General features: G+C 40.4%; 1 protein-coding gene across 5 annotated transcripts in view; it reads right to left on the bottom strand.

Annotated features, from left to right (window-relative positions):
* Positions 1–22,782, bottom strand: part of RPRD2 (regulation of nuclear pre-mRNA domain containing 2) — a 93,682-nt gene that overhangs the window by 68,358 nt on the left and 2,542 nt on the right. The gene's annotated exons all lie outside the window — the stretch shown is intronic.

A 22,782-nucleotide genomic window follows, 5' to 3' on the forward strand; every position in this document is an offset into this window, starting at 1 on the left:
GTTTGAATTTTATTTACCATGGACTTTTTCTTTTTCTTGGCCAGCTTGAGGTATGTGGAAAATACCTGGCCAGGGACTGAACCCAAGCCACAGTTTTGGCCTGTGCCACACCTGCAGCAATGCCAGATCCTTCACCAGCTGCACTGCAAAGGAACTTCCTTTACCATGTACTTTTATAATATAGTAGTTTAAAAAACAAACTAGTTGGAATTTCCATCATGGCTCAGTGGTTAGTGAACCCAACTAGCATCCATGAGAATAAGGGTTTGATCCCTGGCCTTGCTCAGTGGGTTAAGGATCCAGCGTTGCCGTGAACTGTGGTGTAGGTCGGGGAGACGGCACAGATTGAGCGTTGCTGTGGCTGTGGTATAGACTGGCAGCTACAGCTCCAATTTGACCCCTAACCTGGGAACCTCCATATGTGGCTGGTGCAGCCCCTAAAAAGACCAAAAAACCCAAAAAACAAAAAAAACCTAGTTAATGGCTACCTCATATAGTGAAATGACTCGTTTAAAAATACCCTTCCCGGAGTTCCCATCGTGGCTCAGTGATTAATGAATCCAACCAGGAACCATGAGGTCGAGGGTTCAATCTCCAGCCTCGCTCAGTGGGTTAAGGATCCAGCGTTTCTATGAGCTGTGGTGTAGGTCGCAGACGCGGCTTGGACGTGGCATTGCTGTGGCTATGGCGTAGGCTGAAGGCTACATTTCCAATTAGACCCCTAGCCTGGGAACCTCCGTATGCCACGGAAGCGGCCTTAGAAAAGACAAAAAGACAAAAAAATAAAATTAAATAAATAAATAAAAATACTCTTCCCTCAACTGCATAATCCATCATAGCTACCGTCTCACCTTCCTTCCTCATTCAAATATTTGGAACTGTCTACTACAATGGCCAGATGTCTCTCCATGTCCTCAGCTATGATTATTTATTTTAAGAAAAGATATATAAGTTATTTGATATTAAACATATTTTTTAAAATATACAACTTATTAGCTAACAATCTTCTACAGTTTTTCTTTTTTTTTTTTTTTATTTACTCCTCCCTTATTCTCACTTTTCTTTCAATGAATATAACTATGGACACAGGGATTTTTTTTTTGCTTTTTTTGCTTTTTAGCATTGCACCCACAGCAAATGGAGGTTCCCAGGCTAGGGGTTGAATCAGAATTGTAGCTGCCAGTCTGCACCACAGCCAAAGCAACCTGGGATCCGAGCTGCATATGCAACCTATACCACAGCTCTTGGCAATGCCAGATCCTTAACCCATTGAGCAAGGCCAGGGATGGAATCTGTGTCCTCATTTCTGCTGAACCACGACGGGAACTCCAGCCTGAGAACTTCTATATGCTCATTTCTGCTGAACCACGACGGGAACTCCAGCCTGAGAACTTCTATATGCCCCAAGTGCAGCCCTAAAATGCTTAAAAAAAAAAAAGAAAAAGATGCTTAGCTTATTAATTTTCAACCTCTTGAATTTTAGGTTATAAATTTTCCTTAGTATAGACTACATCCAAGCACAGACCCCCTTCCCTTAACTCAGAATCTGTATACCTACTGGTCTAAAGACATCTCCATTGAAGTATCTAAAAGATATCTTAAATTCAACATGTTCAAAATTAAACTCTTGATTTCTCCCAAATTTTGTTCACTCAAAGCTTTCATCACTTAATAACTCTATCCTTCCATCACTCAGGACACAAACCCTGGAATTTCTTTAATTCCTCTCTTTTCCTCATACTGTCAGCAATTTGTTCTATCTTCAAAACGTATCCAGGAGTTCCCATCGTGGCTCAGTGGTTAACGAATCTGAGTAGGAACCATGAAGTTGCGGGTTCGATCCCGGCCTCACTCAGTGGGTTAAGGATCCAGAGTTGCTGTGAGCTGTGGTGTAGGTCGCAGACGCGGCTCAGATCCCAAGTTGCTGTGACTCTGGCATAGGCCAGCGGTTACAGCTCTAATTTGAGCCCTAGCCTGGGAAGCTCCATATGCTGCAGGAGCAGCCATAGAAAAGGCAAAAAGACAAAAAGACACACACACACACACAAAAAAAGGCATCCAGAAATCATTTACTTCTTTTTTTCTTCTTTTTAGGGCTGCCGAACCTGCAGCATATGGAAATTCCTGGCTAGGGGTCAAATCAGAGCCACAGCCACAGCAATGCCAGATCTGAGCTGAGTCTGCGACCTACACCACAGCTCACAGCAACGCCAGATCCTTAACCCACAGAACAAGGCCAGAGATTAAACCTGCATCCTCATGGATACTAGTCAGGTTTGTGTCTGCTGAACCCCCACAGGTACTCCAGAAATCATTTACTTCTTATCATCTTTATCCTTGTCACTGCAGTCTATACCAGCATCATCTCTCACCTGGACTATATTACTCTTACAATAGGTCTCTCTGCTCTGTCCACTCCTCCTTATAGTCTATTCTTACCATGGCAGTGGAGGATTCTTTTAAAAGATAAGTCAGAGCATGTATTCTTTGCTCAATACCATCCAATGGTTACCCCTTCCACTATGAGTAAAAGCCAAAGACTTTGCCCTTGGTGATCTGCAATCCCCCTTATCTCTGTGACCTTATCTACTTTCACTCAGCCATAGTGTTCTGGAACACCTTTCCTTGAACAAACCAGATATACTCATACTTTAAGGTCTTACTTCTAACTATTCCCTTTACCTGAAATCCTCTTCCTCCAGATATCCACCTGGCTAACTCAGTGTCTTCAGGCCTTTATTCAATTTTCACCCTCTCAAGCCTATTTTAAGTGCTTCCTTTAATACTGCAATCTGTCCCCCAATCTCCAGCATTAATTCCAAAGCCGTTTACCTTGTTCTATTTTTACTTGTTCCCCATAAGACTATCATTTTCTATCATACTAAATAATTTACTTTTTCATTATATTTTATGCTCTACAAGGTCAGAAATCTTTATTTATTCACCAATGGATTCCAAATAAACACAAAGTAAGCACTAAAAATGAGCCAAAGAGTCATTAGTTTTGATGTAAGTTTTTTTTTTTTTTTTCCTGGCTGCTCCTGCAGCAGATGAAAATTCCCAGGCCAGGGATGAAACCCTCACCACAGCAGTGACAACACCAGACCCTCAAACCCACTAGGCTAACAAGAAACTTCTGATGTAGTATTATTACTGTTCGGTGACCTGTATTTTTAAATTTTCACTATGATTTATTCTTTGATCAATGAGTTATTCAGAAATGCACTTTTTAATTTCCAAACAAAGGGGAGATTTTTGTTCTGGTTATTAACTTCTATGTTAATAGTACTATATGGCTAAAGAACATGAATCTATGATAGAGAGCACATGGAATTATATCAACCTTGCATTAGGGGCCAGCACACATCATTAATTGGTTTAAACGTTCCTTATTTGTTCAAAAATAATGTGTTATTTTCTAATTTTAGAGGCCAGGATTCTCTACATGTTAGTCAATAAAATCAGATACAGTGTAGCATCAATTCTCTACATTTGTGCAAAATTTTTGTCTGCTAAAACTACCAATAATTAAATGCTACAATCATTCATTCATTCATTCTTTTTATGGCTGCACCTGCAGCATAGGCAAGTTCCCAGGCTAGGGTTTGACTCAGAGCTGCAGCTGCAGGCTATACCACAGCTACAGCAACACCAGATCCAAGCCAAATCAGCGACCTATCACAGCTTGCAGCAATGCCAGGTCCTTAACCCACTGAGCGAGGACAGGGATCAAACCTGCATCCTCATGGTTACTAGCCAGGTTTGTTACCACTGAGCCACAACAGCAACTCCTATGTTTGGTAATTCTTTTTTTGCTAAATTTTATCTGTAGGAATTCAGAGGGCCTAATCAGAAAAAGTTTTCTCTCAAAGTGTATTTGCAACTGCTCTGGCAGAATCAGGGGTAGTACTGACCTTGGTCCAATTTTGCATCTTTCTCAGAGGGTTCTTCCACTTTACTGCAGGCCAAAGGCTTAGTTTCTCATTAGTGTTAATATAGGCATTTGCCCTTAGAGCAACCTTGCGTTTTCTGTTTGTTCACAACCCACTGCCCCTGTTTAAGCTGACTCTTCAACTTTTTTTCTTTCTTTTATTTTTTTATGGGCACACCTGTAGCATATGAAAGTTCCTGGGCTAGGGACTGAATCCAAACTATAGCTGTGACCTATGCCAAAACTGTGGCAATGCTAGATCCTTTAACCCACTGCACCAAACAAACCAGTGATCAAACCTGTGCCTTCACAGCAATCTGAGCTGCTGCACCACAGCAGGAACTCCTGACTCTTCACTTTTATGAGAACAGACCCTTAGAGAACTTCTTTACTTTTTTTAACATACCAGTAATGCATTAAAAATTATGCTTATAAGGAGTTCCCTTGTGGTACAGCAAGTTAAGGACCCGGCATTAAGGATCTGCAGCAGCTCGGGTCACTGCTATGGCTCAGGTCTGATCCCTGGCCTGAGAAATTTCACATGGTGTAGACATGGCCAAAAAAAAAAAAAAAAGCTATGCTTGTAACCTCCCATACAAAAGAATTCCAAGTAATTTACAGAGATACTGCACTCTCAAGCAGACAGTACATAAATTCTGCATGCCTTAAGTGTGAGTTCTTTCCAAAGCTTAACTGATGGGGGGGGGGGTAACTTTACAATGAAGAAATCTACAAATACTGTCTTAAACTCAATCCCTGGGTGAGAATGTCCATATGGCACAAGTACGGCCATAAAAATCTTTAAAAAAAAAAAAGAGAGACATGGTGACTAGATGTAACATACAATTCTGGATGGGATCTTGGGACAGAAAAAGACATTAGACAAAAATTAAGAAAACCTATCCAGGCACTTATGATGGAACACGATAATGTGAGAAAAAAGAATGCTTACATGTATGTGTAACTGGGTCACCATGCTGCACAGTTGAAAAAAAAAATAAGAGGTAAAAAAAAAAAAATTAAGAAAACCCGCAAATAAAATATGGACTCTAGTTAATAATTATGTATCAGTATTGGTGCATTAGCTGTAACAAATGTAACATATACTAATGTAAGATGTTAACAAGAGGAAAACTATACTACCTTTGCAATATTTCTGTAAACCTAAAACTATTCCAGACTAAAGTTTATTTATTCACTTTTTTTTTGGGGGGGGGGGCTTTCTGGGGCCGCACTGGCAGCATATAGAAGTTCTCAGGCTAGGGGTCTAATTGGAGCTACAGCTGCTGGCCTACACCACAGCCACACAGGATCCAAGTTGCATCTGTGACCTACACCACAGCTCAAGAAAAAAACCGGATCCTTAACCCACCAAGAGAGGTCAGGGATCGAATCCACAACCTCATGGTTACTAGTCAAATTCATTTCCGCTGCGCCACAACATGAACTCCTATTTATTCACTTGTTTTTTGACCTCTCCCACAGCATGGGAAAGTTCCTGGGCTGGGGATGGAACCCACGCCACAGCTATAACCAGAGCCACAGCAGTGACAATGCCAGATCCTTAACCCACTGAGCCACGAGGGAACTCCTAGACTGTGCTTTATTTTTCTATTTTTTTAGGGTCGCACCTGTGGCATATGGAAGATCCCAGGCTAGGGGTCAAATTAGAGTTATAGCTTCCAGCCTATGCCACAGTCACAGCAACGCCAGAACCAAGCCAAGTCTGCAACATAGACCACAGCTCATGGAAACACTGGATCCTTAACCCACTGAGCGAGGCCAGGGATCAAACCCACATCCTCATGGATCCTAGTTAGATTTGTTTTCACTGCACCACAATGGGAATTCCCTAAAGTTTATTTTTAAGTCATGTTTGTGGCAACTTCTGAAGGATTTAGTTATGTTTTTAGTAGAAGCATCCTGTAAAATATCTAGTCTGTCCTATCATTAGGAACAGAAAATGTCCTATTCACCCTTCTCAGAAACTGCTCTGGTAAACTTTCTCTTCCCTAATTTCTGAGAAATTACTTTGCTCTGATCCTGTCCTCTACCTAGGACCCCTTTTCTTCTGCTAACCCCTGAAACTCTGGTGTTTCCCAGGTTCTTTCTCTGGTCGTATTCTCTTCTCAAAAAGAATGCTGCGTCCCTTGAAGTGCTCATTCATTAACTACTACCAGTATGCTAATAATTCCCAAGTCTACATCTCTATTCCAAAGCTCCCTAATATAGTGGTTATGAACTTATTCCTTAAATCATTCAGCCTTAGTTTCAAAGCCCAGCCCCTATTTTCAACTTCATGAGCCTTTCAAACCGCTTCTGTCATTTATACAATGAGATAAAAATAGTACCTACCTTTTCAAAGGTTTTTCTCAAGATTACACAACATAATATGCTCAAATTCCTAGAAAAGCATCTGGAGTTGCAGCTGTGGAACAGCAGGTTAGGGATCTGGTATTGTCTCTGGGTGGCATGGGTTTGATCTCCGGCCTAGCACAGTGGGATAAGGATCCAGCATTGCTGCAGCTGTGGCTTAAGTCACAACTGCAGCTCGGATTTGATCCCTGGCTCAGGAACGTCCACATGCCCCAGTGTGGCCAAAAAGGAAAATAATAATAAAAAATTCCTAGGACAGGAGTTCCTGCTGTGAAGCAACGGGATAGGCGGCATCTTGGGAGTGCTGGGACGCAGGTTCATTCCCTAGCCCAGCACAGTGGGTAAAGGATCTGGTGTAGTTGCAGGTGCAGATTAGGTTGAAACCGTGACTTGGATCTGATCCCTGGCCTGGAAACTCCATGTGCCACTGGGTGGCCAAAAATGGAAAAAAAGAGAAAAACCCTAGGACAGCATCAAGTACATTAACTGTCAATAAATATTAGCCAATATTAGGACTATAAGCACTATCTAAATGGCTAATAATCTATTAAACAACTCTTCTCAGATGGCCTCCAGAGACTCCAAATCCATGTGTTCAAAGCGTAATTCCTCCCAAATTTTCTGTCACCCAAGACAGACTCCACCTTCTAAGCTTTTCCTCTAACTTATTCCCCAATATTCAACTGGTCAGCAAGTTGTGTCAAATTCTACTTTCTAAATACCTCTTAGGTCATATCTGTCCTCTCTACTACCGTTATACTAATTCAAATCTTTGTCACTTGGTTAGATTATTATAATGGCTTCTGAACATTTCCCCAAACACATCATTCATTTTTAGAAACTGTAATTGATATTTTAAAGACCAAAATACAATATTTCTGTTGGCATAATACAAAAGCAGTTCATTCATCATTCTTGGTTATCTTTATCTCTTTCCCACCTACTCATCCACCCCCATTCTCCTCTCACTTTCATCACAAACCCTATTTACTACTATTTACTATGGAGCTCAGGAAACTCCCCTGACCACCCCCCACTACCCTTGTCACAGCCCACTTATAGGATGAGTCTGCACCTGAAGGAAAGAACCCTCCTAATAAAGGAGCTCTCCTAGAGAAAAGAAAGAACTTAGATTCCATTAGGGCAATCTTTCCCAAGTTGGCCAAGAAAAATGTCAAAACTTCACCAATTCTGAACTACTGAATACAGACAAAAGGTTCTGAAAGTACTATACAGGACAGTTAAATATGGCAAGAAGATACTTAAGTCCAACCCAACCAGCTATATCACACTGAGCAATTATAAAGGTGCCTCAGCCAAAAGAAAAATGTCAAAGAAAGCAGCAAAGCCAGAAGCAGGTAATGATTTATATTACAATAACCTATGTTTAATATTTGTTTTTATAAATTTACATTTTTACTTGACATCTTAAAATATAAAATTTATTATTTATTTTATTTTATTTTGCCTTTTCTGGGCCCGCTCCCTCGGCACATGGAGGTTCCCAGACCAGGGGTCCAATTGGAGCTGTAGCTGCCGGCCTATACTACAGCCACAGCAATGCCAGATCTGAGCCAAGTCTTTGACCTACACCACAGCTCATAGCAATGCAAGATCCTTAACCCACTGAGCAAGGCCAGGGATCGAACCCGCAACCCCATGGTTCCTAGTCAGATTCATTAATCACTGAGCCACGACAGGAACTCCAAAATATAAAATTTAAAATATGAAATATACTAAAAGCTCTGAATAAATCCCCAAATTTATACTAATACCAGTATTACAAAAAAAAATAATTTTGATCCAGAAGTTCCCATTGTGGCTCAACAGGTTAAGGACATGACAGTGTCCTTGAGGATGTGGGTTCAATCCCTGGCCTCACTCAGCAGGTTAAGGATCCAGCACTGCCAAAAGATTCAGTGTAGGTGGCAGATGTAGCTCGTATCTGGCATGGCTGCAGCCGCAACACAGGCCAGCAGCTGCAGCTCCAATGTGACCACTAGCCCAGGAACTTCCACATGCTGCAAGTGCAGGTGAAAAAAAAATAATAATAATTAATTTGGGTCCCATGTTACAATCACTATCTACTGCAGCTTTTGTGCATGCACATAGTTACTTTGTTTTCAACCTCCGTTCCCTTTGTACCCTCCCACTTACATCTTAAAAATCATGGCTTTTATTGCTTCTCTTTGTCTTTTCCATCCTTACTTGTCTATGTGTACCTCTGGCTGTTACTCCCTGCTTCTGATTCTTTCACACCTTTGTTTATATTTGGGATGTCTTCTTTCAGCTTCACATCTTTTTTTGAACAACTGTTACCTCCATCAAGTCTTTCTTGCTAACACAAATATAAGCTGGTTCTCTCTGCTCTTTAATTGGGTGTTTCCTAGAAAAACTTCCCAAAGTGTGTTCCATGAAACACTAATCACATGAGATGGCTAGAAAAGAAAGGAATTCCATGGTCAAATAAGTTTGGAAAATACTGAATATCCTATCCTCCACCCCTCCTGGAAACTCAAGCATTTTATTAAAGGTACTAAAGTATAACAGCATGAAACACAGTTTAATTTTAATTTCGTAGTTTCTAAGCTTTGACAGTGACATGTACTTGCTAGGAAATGCTGCTATACAAAGTCGAATTCATACTATAACTTTTGTTCACTGCTATGTTTTATTGTCTCTGTACCTTATCCACATTTATAAGTTTATACATATGTACTACACATGGCAATCAAGTATAAGAATGAGAGGTTAGAAATGAATTCTTAACCTAGTTTATAATAAACACAGTATATATGTATACAGATGGCCTATAAATGGATTTCAAAAGCTCTTCACTTTTCTATTACCAGGTTTTTAAACTTTTAAAACAAAGTGAAATTTACCTTCCAAAGTGTTAAAATGTGTCTTGACAGGAAATTTTCTCTTTTTTTGTTTTTTACCGCTGCACTGGCAGCATATGAAAGTTCATGGGCTAGGGGTCAAATCGGAGCTGCAGCTGCCAGCCTACACCACAGCCACAGCAACATGGATCCATGCCACCTCTGCAGCATTCGCCAGAGCTTGCAGCAACGCTGGATCCTTAACCCACTGAGCAAGGCCAGGGATTGAACATGCATCCTCAAGGAGATGTCAGGTCTTTAATCCACTGGGCTACATAGAGAACTCCCTGAACTTGTCTTTTTTAAAAGAATCATTAATTTAAGATTTAAAAATTTAGGGAGTTCCCTGCTGGCTCAGTGGGTTAAGGATCCAGTTTTGTCACTGCTGTGATTCTGGATACTGCTGTGGCATGCATTCAATTCCTGGCCTGGGAACTTCTGCATGCTGCAGGTGTGGCCAAAGATATATTTTTAAATAATAACAATAATTTTAATGAAAATATGATCAATATTTGGTCTTTATTATTCCAACTTCTATTTTCAGAAACCCCTCATTTTCTATAAGTTATTTCTAAATATCAAGCAATGTTAAAGACACATTGCTGTCCCTGTGAAATCCCTTTGATATGCATTTTTTTATTTTATTTTATTTATTATTTATTTATTTATTTATTTATTTGTCTTTTTGCTATTTCTTTGGGCCGCTTCCGCGGCATATGGAGGTTCCCAGGCTAGGGGTTGAATCGGAGCTGTAGCCACTGGCCTACGCCAGAGCCACAGCAATGCAGGATCCGAGCCGCGTCTGCAACCTACACCACAGCTCACAGCAACGTCGGATCTGTTAACCCACTGAGCAAGGGCAGGGACCGAACCCGCAACCTCATGGTTCCTAGTCGGATTCGTTAACCACTGCTCCACTACGGGAACTCCTGATATGCATTTTTATATTAGCACAACAGCTATAAAAGCATATGAAAGTTTTTTTTTTTTTTTTTTTTGCTTTTTAGGGCTGAACCTGTGGCATATGGAGGTTCCAGGCTAGGGGTTCAATTGGAGCTACAGCTGCTGGTCTACACCACAGCCACAGCAACACCAGATCCGAGCGGAGTCTGTGACCTATGCCACAGCTCATGGGCAACGCCGGATCCTTAACCCACTGAGCAAGGCCAAGATCAAACCCACAACCTCATGGTTCCTAGTTGGATTCGTTTCCACTGTGCCAAGACAGGAACTCCTGAAAGTTTCTTAAATTCTTGAATTTCTAGAACGGAAAGATGATGTTATATGAATGGGTACTTGAAATACCCAAAACAGGTAAACAGTTTCTTTTTTTTTTTTTTTTTTGTCTTTTTGCCTTTACTTGAGCCACTCCTGCGGCATATGGAGGTTCCCAGGCTAGGGGTCCAATCGGAGCTGTAGCTGCCAGCCTACGCCAGAGCCACAGCAACTCTGGATCTGAGCCACGTCTGCAATCTACACCACAGCTCACGGCAACGCCAGATAGTTAACCCACTGAGCAAGGGCAGGGACCGAACCCGCAACCTCATGGTTCTTAGTCGGATTCGTTAACCACTGCGCCACAACAGGAACTCCAACAGTTTCTAAACAGTGTGTTCTTTGGGCATTCACTAGCATTAATAAAAAGGACTTTAAAAAAAAAAATCCATGTTCATTCCTTTGGATTATTATTCTTTTCTTTTTATCTTTTTAGGGCCACACCCATGGCATATGGAGGGTCACAAGCTAGGAGTCGAATCAGAGCTGTAGCCATTGGCCTGCGCCACAGCAACTCAGGATCGGAGCCATTTCTGTAATCTACACCACAGCTCACGGTAACGCCAGATCCCCAACCCACTATGTGGGGTCAGGGATCCAATCCGTGTCCTCATGGATACTAGTTGGGTTCATTAACTGCTGAGCCATGATGGGAACTCCTCCTTCGCATTGTTAACCTTAAATTTTCACCTATGGTATGTAGGATTAACTGGAAGAAATTTAAAACTTAAGCAGACAGGTCTGCATGATACATGGTATAATAAAATGTATACATACCACAACTGCATTTAAAAATGACACTAGGTACCACTTGCTGAAATTTTAAATGTCAAGTAGTTTGCAAAGCACTTGATATGTATTACCTTTTTCTTTTGGCTGTGTCCATAGTATCTCAAAGTTCCTGGGCCAGGTATCAAAACAACGCCACAGCAGAGACCTGAGCTAGTGAAGTGACAATGCCAGATCCCTAACCCCCTGTGCTACAGAAGCTCCTGAATTATCTTCTTTAATACCACCATTAATCACATAAGGTGAGTTGTATTATTATTATCCCTATTTTTAGGCTTTAAGAGGTTAAATAACAACTACAATCCCTACTGAAGTCCAAAGCCTGTGTTCCTCACCAATTAACTGCTATACAATATTGTACATCCCCCTGCATATATAAATCTACGTAAACAAAAGCATGTAAAACCTCTATAGCAACAATTCTCAGTGTGATCTGAGGTCAGATATAAGAAAGTCATTAATTAACAAGCACTTTCTACATTCTACACCTCCTTCAATGTGCTGAGAATATAGTGATGGACAAAACAAATTCCCTGCTGTCATAAGTTTATATTCTAATTAGGGGTGAGAGGGGACATGCATCTCAATAAACAAGCAAATAAATAAGGTAGTACCTTATAATGAGAAAAGGTATTAAAAAAACTACAGTGATAAAATAAGAAAATGATAGGCAGGAGCAAAAAGGGATAGACTCTGGCTAGGATGACAGGAGTCAACCTCTAAGGAGGTGACATTTGAGCTAAAACCTGAAAGATAGGATATCAAGGCAAATTTTTCACGTTAAGTGGTAATTTATAAAATGGTAATGATATACAAATAATAGTGTATTTTATGTCCTTATTTGGCAAAATAAAAAGTTAGCAATTTATAATCTCACAAATTAGGAGTTCTTGCTGTGGCACAGCAGGTTGAGAATCTGGCGTTGGCTCTGGGGCAACGTGGATTTAATCCACAGCCCAGTGCACTGGGTTAAGGATCCTGTGTTGCCACAGCTGTGGTGTAAATTGCAGCTGTGGCTCAGACTTGATCCCTGGCCTGGAACGTCCATGTGCCAAGCATGCGGCCAAAACAGAAAAAAAAAAAAAAAAAATTAAATGGTTGATAACATCTGGAAAGCCATGGCAATACACAACATTAAGATGAGTGACAATGGATATGTATGCTGTAAAAACTTGATAAAGGTCATTCTATAAAATAAATCGGTGGATTCAGAAACCTTTTAGTTTCAGGATCCCTTTACACTCAAAAATTATTGAAGACCCCAAAGAGCTTGTGTTTATGTGGGTAATATGCTATTTACTACACTAGAAATTAAAACTAAGAATTTCAAAATAGCTATTAATTCATCAAAAACAATAATAAAACTAGTCAGTTAATAAATTGTATACTTTTATTACAAATCTAATGTTTTGCTTAATATAAAATAGCCATTTCTGCTTTTATATTAAATTTACTGCTATATATGAATTAATGAACTTTTTTTCCAACTTGGCAGCTCAGTGAAATCATCTAAACAGACAGGCACTCATAGAAAAAGAGTAGAATGATGGTTGCCAGAGGCTGGCAAGTGGGAGAGTGGGGAAATGCTGGTCAAAAGATACAAACTTTCAGTTATAAGATGAGTAAGTTCTGGGGATCTAATGTACAACCTAACACACTGATTGTAGTTAACAATGTGGTACCATATGTCTGAAAGCTGCTAACAGAGTACCTCTTAAATGTTCTCAGGACCAAAAAAAAAAAAAAAAACTTTTTTGAAAGAGTGATGGGAGTTCCTGTGGTGGTTCAGTGGAAATAAACTCCACTACTATGTATGAGGATGCAGGTTCAATCCCTGGCCTCCCTCAAGTGGGTTAAGGATCCAGTGTTGTCACAAGCTGCAGTGTTGGTCGCAGATGTGGCTCTGATCTGGGGTTGCTACAGCTGTGATATAGTCTGGCAGCTGCAGCCCTGATTCCACCAACAGCCTGAGAACTTCCATATGCTGCAGGTGCAGCCCTAAAAAGAAAATAAATCAGTGGATTACTTATTTATTATCTTATTAAAGAATGAAAAAAGAAAAAATTAAGCTTATGCTTAGCCACTCTGAAACCAAGAAATTTCCCTTTCCTAGGCTATAAATGTTCTGACAATTTCCTCAAAATAAGTCACTTCCCTGAGCCTCAGTCTGTTTGTTTGTTTTCCTTTTTTGACCACCTTATGGCATATGGAGTTCCCAGGCCAGGGATCAAATCAGTTTTGACCTACGCTGCAGCTATAGCAACGCCTGATCCTTTAACCCACTGTGCTGGGATTAAACCTGCCTCCCGGCACTGCAGAGATGTCACTGATCCTGTTGCACCACAGTGAAAGCTCCAAGCCTCAGTTTATAAGATTTTTAAGTGGGGGGAGTTCCCGTCATGGCACAGTGGTTAACGAATCCGACTAGGAACCATGAGGTTGCGGGTTCAATCCCTGCCCTTGCTCAGTGGGTTAATGATCCGGCGTTGCTGTGAGCTGTGGTGTAGGTTGCAGACGTGGCTTGGATCCCGCCTTGCTGTGGCTCTGGCGTAGGCTGGTGGCTACAGCTCCAATTAGACCCCTAACCTGGGAACCTCCCATATGCCGCAGGAGCAGTCCAAGAAATGGCAAAAAGACAAACAAACAAAACAAAAAAAAAAAAAAAAGATTTTTAGGTGGAGATAACTCTTATCTTGCAGAGTTGATGTCAGGATTATAGGTAACATATATATATACGTATAGTATCTAGTAAGGGTGCTCAGTAAATGATACCTGCACTCCAAACAAAAAGTGTTATCTCTTCTAAACTGGACAGCTTATAAAAACTCATACTACCAGGAGTTCCCGTCGTGGCGCAGTGGTTAACGAATCCAACTAGGAACCATGAGGTTGTGGGTTTGATTCCTGGCCTTGCTCAGTGGGTTAACGATCCGGTGTTGCCATGAGCTGTGGTGTAGGTCGCAGACTTGGCTCGAATCCCGCCTTGCTGTGGCTCTGGTGTAGGCCGGTGGCTACAGCTCCGACTGGACCCCCAGCCTGGGAACCTCCATATGCCATGAGAGCAGCCCAAGAAATTGCAAGGGGAAAAAAAAAAAAAAAAAAACTCATTTCAGACCTCTCAGAACCAGTTACTTTTGTTCAGTTCTTATCTTAGTCACTAAACATAAGTTCCTTATAATCCCATCTCTTTCAGCAACCTAACAAAATTTTACACAGAGTAAGCACCCAGTATTTCTTTCTTTTTTTTTAGGGCCATAAGTGTGACATATGGAGTTTCCCTGGTAAGGGGTCAAATTGGAGCTACAGCTGCCAGCCTACACCACAGTGATACAAGCTGCGTCTGTGACCTACACCATAGGAGCCATAACCCGATGAGTGAGGCCAGGGATTGAACCCTCATCCTCACAGATACTAGTCGGGCTCATTACCACTGAGCCACAATGGAACTCTGTATCCAGTATTTTTTTTTTCTTTTTCTTTTTTTCCTTTTTAGGGCAGCTCCTGCAGCATATGGAGGTTCCCAGGCTAGGGGTCAAAACAGAGCTGTAGCCGCAGGCCTATGCCACAGCAACAGCAACTCGGGATCTGAGCAGTGTCTTTGACCTACACCACAGCTCGTGGCAATGCCAGATCCTTAACCCACTGAGCAAGGCCAGGGATCAAGCCTGCATCCTCATGGATACTAGTCAGATTCATTTCCACTGAGCCACGACAGGAACTCCCCTGCACCCAATATTTCTAAATTCACTTTCTGGTTAAGCGTCCAGTGTTGCCAAGAGCTGTGGTATAGGTCACAGAGGCAGCTCGGAACCTGCGTTGCTGTGGCTGTGGTGTAGGCCGGCAGCTGTAGCTCTGATTCGACCCTAGCCTGGGAATCTCCATATGTCGTGGGTGCAGCCCTAAAAAGACAAAAAAAAAAAAAAAAAAAAGGTAAATTATAATGCCTAACATTAAAACATGTTTTCCCCTCTAACAGTGAAAGTTTTACTAAAAGGTAATAAATAATCAATTTCTCTCCCTCCCTCCCTCTGTCTCTCTCCCCCTCCTTCTGATGGGTACCAAAGAACCAGAGGGTGAAAGCAAGTGAAACTAATCACTCGAGTGTGAAGTGAAGGGAGAGAGATGAGGGAAAAATAAAGGATCCAACCAAAATTTACCAGCATACTAAACATTTCTTTAACTGAACAGCCTCTATTTCAATGTTTCTATGAGAATAAGAAAAACAATGAGGTATTTTTTAAAACTATCTTTATCTTAGCCAGGAAGACTTTAATATTCTAAAGCACAGATGGAATTGTTGCCTTTTTCCAAAAAGGAGTAACAAAGTTCTACTTTCTCCACAAAATATGCATTCCTCCAGTGTCCTATAATTAAAATCTGTCAATGCTGTGGAATCTGAAAGCAACACTAGGCACTAACTCCTTTTTGTTTCCCTGACAAACGGATGAGAAATTCATGTCAAGGTGGCTTGTGCAAGAGTGTTAAATTTTTGAGTAATTTTCACTAGGGTCTCTGAGCTCCTCCTGCACCTTAAAAAACCTCATGTAACCTTCTCAGATAGTTGAAAATTTAAAACAACTAACTCACCGATCTGGCGTTGCTGTGGCTATGGCTGACAGCTCAGTTCTGATTCGACCCCTAGGCTGGGAACCTCCATATGCCACAGGTGCGGCCCTAAAAAGATAAATAGAGAGACAGACGACAGACAGACGAAACAACTAATCCAAAATATCTGCTTTGGGGAGTTCTTGTCATGGCTCAGCAGAAACGAATCTGACTAGTATCCAAGAAGACGCAGGTTTAATCCCTGGCCTCGATCAGTGGGTTAAGGATCTGGCGTTGCTGTGGTTGTGGCAGAGGCTGGTGGCTACAGCTATGATTCAACCCATAGCCTGGAAACCTCCACATGCTGCCAGTGCAGCCCTAAAAAGACCAAAAAAAAAAAAAAAAAATTTGCCTTTGGACCTTTTATTATTATTTTTATTTATTTAGTCTTTTTGTCTTTTCTAGGGCCACATACATGGAGGTTCCCAGGCTACGGGTCAAATCGGAGCCGTAGCTGCTGGCCTACACCAGAGCCACGGCATCTTGGGATCCAAGCTGCATCTTCGACCTACACCACAGATCATGGCAACACCGGATCCTTAACCCACTGAGCAAGGCCAGGGATCAAACCCACAACCTCATGGTTCCTAGTCAGATTCGTTAACCACTGAGCCACAACGGGAACCCCCACCTTTGGACTTTTTAAAGTACTATTCTATGAAACTCTAAACACTTAGCAAAGTAAAAAAAAAGAGAGAGAGAGAATGACAAAAGCCGAGGAGAAAACAAGTTTAGATGCATCGATTATTTAATAAATAAATAATGAAATTATGAAAGGCAAGAAGCCAAATCACTAAGGAAAAAAAACCAGTAAGTCTCCACTCCCTAAGAAATTACACACATACCTACACTCACCCCTTCTCAACCAACAAACCTGTAATTTTGGGTTGGCCTGTTTAAGAAAATTTTAATATCAGTAGTTTTCCATTGTCAATGGAATTTTCCTTTCAAGATATTTCCATACCATAAAATCATCTGAAGTTTTTCAATACTGTTTCACACTTTGAGTTATGGGAATGTTTATTTGCTACCTAAGTTAACATTTAAGTTACTATGGGATATATAGCGAAATTATGTTTTACATATTGCTTCAGGAGTTCCCTCGTGGCACAGTGTGTTAAGGATCTGGCACTGTCACTGCAGCAGCTCAGGTCACTGCAGTGGTGTGGGTTGGATCCCTGGTCAGGAACTTCCACATGCTGTGGGCAAGGTCCCAAAAAAGAGAAAAAAATATATTGCTTCAAATCCACCTAGAGCCATGCATACAACACTACCCTTTTGTACTTGAGAGACAAAGCAGCTAAATGAAGAATATAACTGCTTGTAAAAAAGCTGATACATGTAAAAAGGCTCATTTAGTATATACCATTACAATAATCTTGTTCTAGTTAAGACAGTTCATGGTTTGAAACACTGTCCGGAAGTAAGGAAATTAACTACATCTCTATGAACCTAGGGCAATGGAAGAAGAGGTGACCTAGGCATCCAAACCAAATGCCTAACTAATCCAGAGTGCCATTAAGCCTAAACCAAGACTTGAGAGACACGCAAGAGAGCAAAACAGATTTATTACTTCTTTGGGGAGCTGAAATGAAGTTTACCTTAAACCTGGAAAAGTACCTAAACCAGTAACACATTATCAAGTAGAGAGAGGAATCTAAAATACTGGAATGCCCCAGAGCCTTCTCTCTGGACACTCTTCTCTATGTACACTTAATATATCCTAATACACTTACTATTCTACCTACATTTACTTCCTAGTATATTATCTCTTTCAATCTGGTTGCTCTAAAGACAATTTACACACTAAATAAGACCCCCTTTGGGACTGACGCACAACTCTATGAAGACGCTAAAACAAGTGAACTGTTTACTTTACATGAGTGAAGTCTGTATTTCTGAATTATATTTTTTTAATGTTATGACAACCCAATCCAACCTAACATATTCACAACTAAATTTCTGATCTTTCTCCCCAAACCTGCTCCACTTCCAGCCTTCCCAATTTCAACAAATGTCAACTCTTTCTAGTCACTCAGGCAAAAAGACATTCCCGTTTTTCCTTTTTGTTTTTTCCCTCTTCTTTTTTTTTTTTGTGGCTGCCCCAGAACATACGGAGTACCTATGCCACAGCTGCTGGCAACAGAGGATCCTTTTAACTTGCTATGTTGGGCCAGGGATGGAACCTGCGTCCCAGTGCTCTAAAGACACGGCTGATACCCTTCCACCACGGTGGGAACTCTCATTCTTAATTACTCTCCTCTCTTACCCTACATTTAATCCATCTAAAATTCCACCTGGGGGAGTTCCCGTCGTGGCGCAGTGGTTAACGAATCCGACTAGGAACCATGAGGTTGCGGGTTCGGTCCCTGCCCTTGCTCAGTGGGTTGACGATCTGGCGTTGCCGTGAGCTGCGGTGTAGGTTGCAGACTCGGCTCGTATCGCGCGTTGCTGTGGCTCTGACATAGGCCGGCGGCTACAGCTCCGATTCGACCCCTAGCCTGGGAACCTCCATATGCCGCAGGAGCGGCCCAAGAAATAGCAACAACAACAACAAAAAGACAAAAGACAAACAAACAAACAAAAATAAATAAATAAATAAAATTCCACCTGGGGGAGTTCCCGTCGTGGTGCAGTGGAAATGAATCCAACTAGGAACCATGAAGCTGCAGGGTTCAATCCCTGGCCTCCAACTGTGGGTTAAGGATCCGGCATTGCTGTGAGCTGTGGTGTAGGTCACAGATGCGGCTTGGATCCTGTGTTGCTGTGGCTGTGGCACAGGGCAGTAGCTATAGCTCTGATTCTATCCCTAGCATGGGAATCTCCATATGCTGCCGGTTTGGCCCTAAAAAGTACAAAAGAAATAAAATAAAATAAAATTCCATTTGGATCTACCCTCAAAACAGATCCAGAATCAAATTATCATTTCCAAAACCTGGTCCTAACTACCAATATTTTATCCTAAGAATACTACAATAGCTACCTACTGGCATACCTATTTCTGCAGCAACTAAGAATGATCTTTCGGAGTTCCCCATCATGGCTCAGTGGTAACAAACCCCACTAGGATTCAAGAGGATGTGGGTTCAATCCCTGGTCTTGCTCAGTGGGTTAAGGATCCTGTGTTGCCATGAGCTGCAGCATAGGTCACAGACGTGGCTCGGATCTGGTGTTGCTGTGGCGAGCAGCTGCAGCTCCAATTCAACCCCTAGCCTGGGAACTTCCATATGCCAAGGGTGCAGCCCTAAAAAGACCAAAAAAAAAAAAAAAAAAAAAAGCTAATAGTTAGCTATAGATTGAAGATTACTGTCTATGGAAATAATAAAAGTAATTTAAAGCAAAAAAAAGTTAGCTATAAAACTATTACCGTCTTCATGGTCCACCCAAGGACCCTAAGACCCAAACTGAGAAACCATTGTCATTCATCAAAAATGGTAAATATTATTTTGCAAATTCTCTACAACAAATTAATCCTGTATAACAGATTTTTTATTTTTTATTTTTTTTTTTGCTAGTCCATGTTTATATAACAACAGTTTCTCTTGTGGAAAAAAATACCAGATTTTCTGAGATTTGCTTCAAATGAAGGGGAGGAGGGAAAGTAAACGGGGTAAAAGAAAAAAGATTGGCTCTTAAAAAGATAACTACTGAAGTGGCGTGGTCAGTAGAAGGGGCAGGGTGTCATTACTTTTCTAATCTTATACATATTTAAAGTTTGAACCAAAGATAGCTGAAGGGAAATCTTAACAGATTTTCTGCTTCACAAATGATTCTACTTTTCTATATCCCTCTTTTCTTCAAAAACTCACCAATTCTCATATCACCTTCAACCAACCCATTCAATAATTACAAACAATATAGAGATATCATAAACACAATATTTTCCCTCAGAGAACTTGCTAGTTCACTAAAGAAGGCTGGTCCAAATCATCTGCCCCTGACTGGGCATGTAATTTCCAGCACTGTTCCCAAAACAAAGTAATTATTTTGAATACTCAGGACCTTAAGACTATCTACATCATCACTGTCATCACAGTAACTAAACTGAACATATTTCTATATGCTAGGACCTATACTAAAATACAATGTTATCTCTTTAAATCCTATGAGAGATAATTATCTCTACTTACAGATCAGAAATGAGATTCACAATTTATATTGTGCATAGAATTACCCAGGCATTAAAGACACGGAATTAATATTTGAACCTAGGTCTAATTCTTTTTTGTGTGTCTTTTTTTTTGCCATTTCTTTCTTAGGCTGCTCCCGCGGCATATGGAGGTTCCGAGGCTAGGGGTCCAATTGGAGTTGTAGCCGCCGGCCTACGCCGCGTCTTCAACCTACACCACAGCTCATGGCAACACCAGATCCTTAACCCACTGAGCAAGGCCAGGGATCGAACCCACAACCTCATGGTTCCTAGTCAGATTCGTTAACCACTGTGCTACGACGGGAATGCCAACCTAGGTCTGATTCTAAAGTCTGTATTTTTCTACTTTAATACATTGATTTCCATTTTATATTAAAAATGGAACAAAATACAGAAATGACAATCTAGTCAAATTACATATCAAGTCTACATAAAAGCCATGTTTTGCAACTGCCGACGACCCATACCTATAATTTCTTTCAATTATAAATGTTGCCTTCTGATAAACAGAAATTAAAACAATTCAAGTTCTTGATTAACTATTTCACAAAATTATATTTTAAAAATATTTATCAATTGCTTATTGTGTGACAAACACTGTTCTAGTTGCTTGGGGACACAGTAGCAAAGACACAGCCCTGTCATCTGGTGCAAGAAGATAAATAACAAACAAATAAATAAGATAATTTCATACACTGAAAATAAAACGATATGATAGAAAGTAACTGAAGGAAACACTTGAAATAAGATCATTAGGGAAGGCCTTTCTGAGAAGGTAATACTTGAGTTTGGATCTAAATGATGAGAAGATAGGACTGGGAGAAGCCTGAGAGATAGTAGGTAGGGCAGACGGTGTAGGAGCTTGTAGTCCTTTTACCTGCAGTAAAAGAAGTTTAGCTCTTAGGCCTGTTGCAATGGAATATCACTGGATGATTTTAAAGCACTGAAATGATATCTGCTTATGCTACAGAAAGATCACTTTAAAAAATGATAGCACTGGAAGTATCAGGCAAATTAAAACAAGCCTGAATACTGGAGTTCCCGTCGTGGCACAGTGGTTAATGAATCCGACTAGGAACCATGAGGTTGCGGGTTCAATCCCTGGCCTTGCTCAGTGGGTTAAGGATCTGGTGTTGCTGTGAGCTGTGGTGTATGTCGCAGATGCAGCTCGGATCCCGCGTTGCTGTGGCTGTGGTCGTTGTATAGGCCGGCAGCTGTAGCTCCAATTGGACCCCTAGCCTGGGAACCTCTATATGCCACGGGAGCAGCCCTAGAAAAGGCAAAAAGACAAAAAAGACCAAAAAAAAAAAAACAAAAATAAAAACAAGCCTGAATAAAATCAGTAGAACCCACCAAGGAATGTCTTCAGGAAGTATACTTGCCTTCTCTAAATTATTTCCTTTACAGTGAACAAAAAGTTTCTCAAATAAAGGATAAAATGAAAATGTCTCAGGAAGTTACATAGTTACTTAAATTCATACTGAGGTCTAAATATAGATTCCTAAATAACCGATACCAAATTAAAAAAAAAAAGAGAGAAGTAAAAGTGGCATCAGGAAAATAGAAAGGCTTGAATGCCAAAGACACCTATTTCACAAATTTACCTAAAGCTGACTTAGAAACCAAACTCAAACTAAAAAAATTCTACCACTCTCCTGAATATTTCTCTCAAAAGGCTTTATTTACAATAAAATAGATGATACTCATTCAATGTAAACACAAAACAACTACAAATTACCCTTAGAAAGGTAAGGTCCATTCCACCAGGGGAAAAAAAAAAAAAAAAAAAGAGGTTTATAGAAAGTCAAAAGCATTTTAACCACACAAACTATATATAATTCACTTCAAATGAAGTACTGTCTTCCTAGAGCATTTTTTCCCCTCTTAAAATATCAACAAGGGAAATAAGCTCAGACACAATATCAAAAGTAGAGGCAGAAAAATTCTAGCTCCAGTATACATTATTATCCCTGACTAGAAAAAATACATTGTAATTGTCATTTGTAATCCCACAGGTAGGGATGGGAACCAACTTATCCTTGCAAATGATGTAACCATATAGTTAAAGCACTAGAGCCCAAAGGTAGGAAAAATAAAAATGTTTTAAAATAGGAAGAAAAATATGTTTAAGGAGACTATGTCCTCTGGCTTATTTGAGCACTGCTTGCTACCACAGGCATACCAATTCCATTAATGAATAATCATGAAAACATTACAAAGTTAAATGTGGCCTGGCCATTGTCATCTGATATGGTGGAGTCAAATAACTTAAGCAACTTAACATTTCTGAGTCTTAGTTTCCCCATCTGTAAATCAAGGATTAAAAAAATCTACTTCTAAGGGTTATCTTAAGGCATAATGAGATACTAGATATATTATAAATGGCAAATGGCTGGGCACATAGTAGATACTTATTATGTGCATCCTTGATAATGACTATTATTATATCTGATATTGTATGGTCTAATTTTACTGCTTGGAAAGAAAGAAACTCTGATCTGCTATTGGTAAATACAGGTAATCCTGCCTTGCTTATACAATCCTTTCTTTATATATTATTCAAAGAGCCACAAAACATCTCTCCCAACAATAACTTTATATACAAATGGTTTGAAGCTTGGGGCCTATGATTTTACAAGTTTTACCCATATGCTCCCTAAAAGGTAAACACAAATTAAAACACTATAGTGGTAGCAATAGCAAAAGTGGAAAAGAAGAATAAGTGGATGATGACTTTCACGGGTGACATGTCATAGACAGGACACAACAACAGA

This window comes from Sus scrofa, chromosome 4 (assembly GCF_000003025.6).
Source record: "Sus scrofa isolate TJ Tabasco breed Duroc chromosome 4, Sscrofa11.1, whole genome shotgun sequence".
Lineage (NCBI taxonomy): Eukaryota > Metazoa > Chordata > Mammalia > Artiodactyla > Suidae > Sus > Sus scrofa.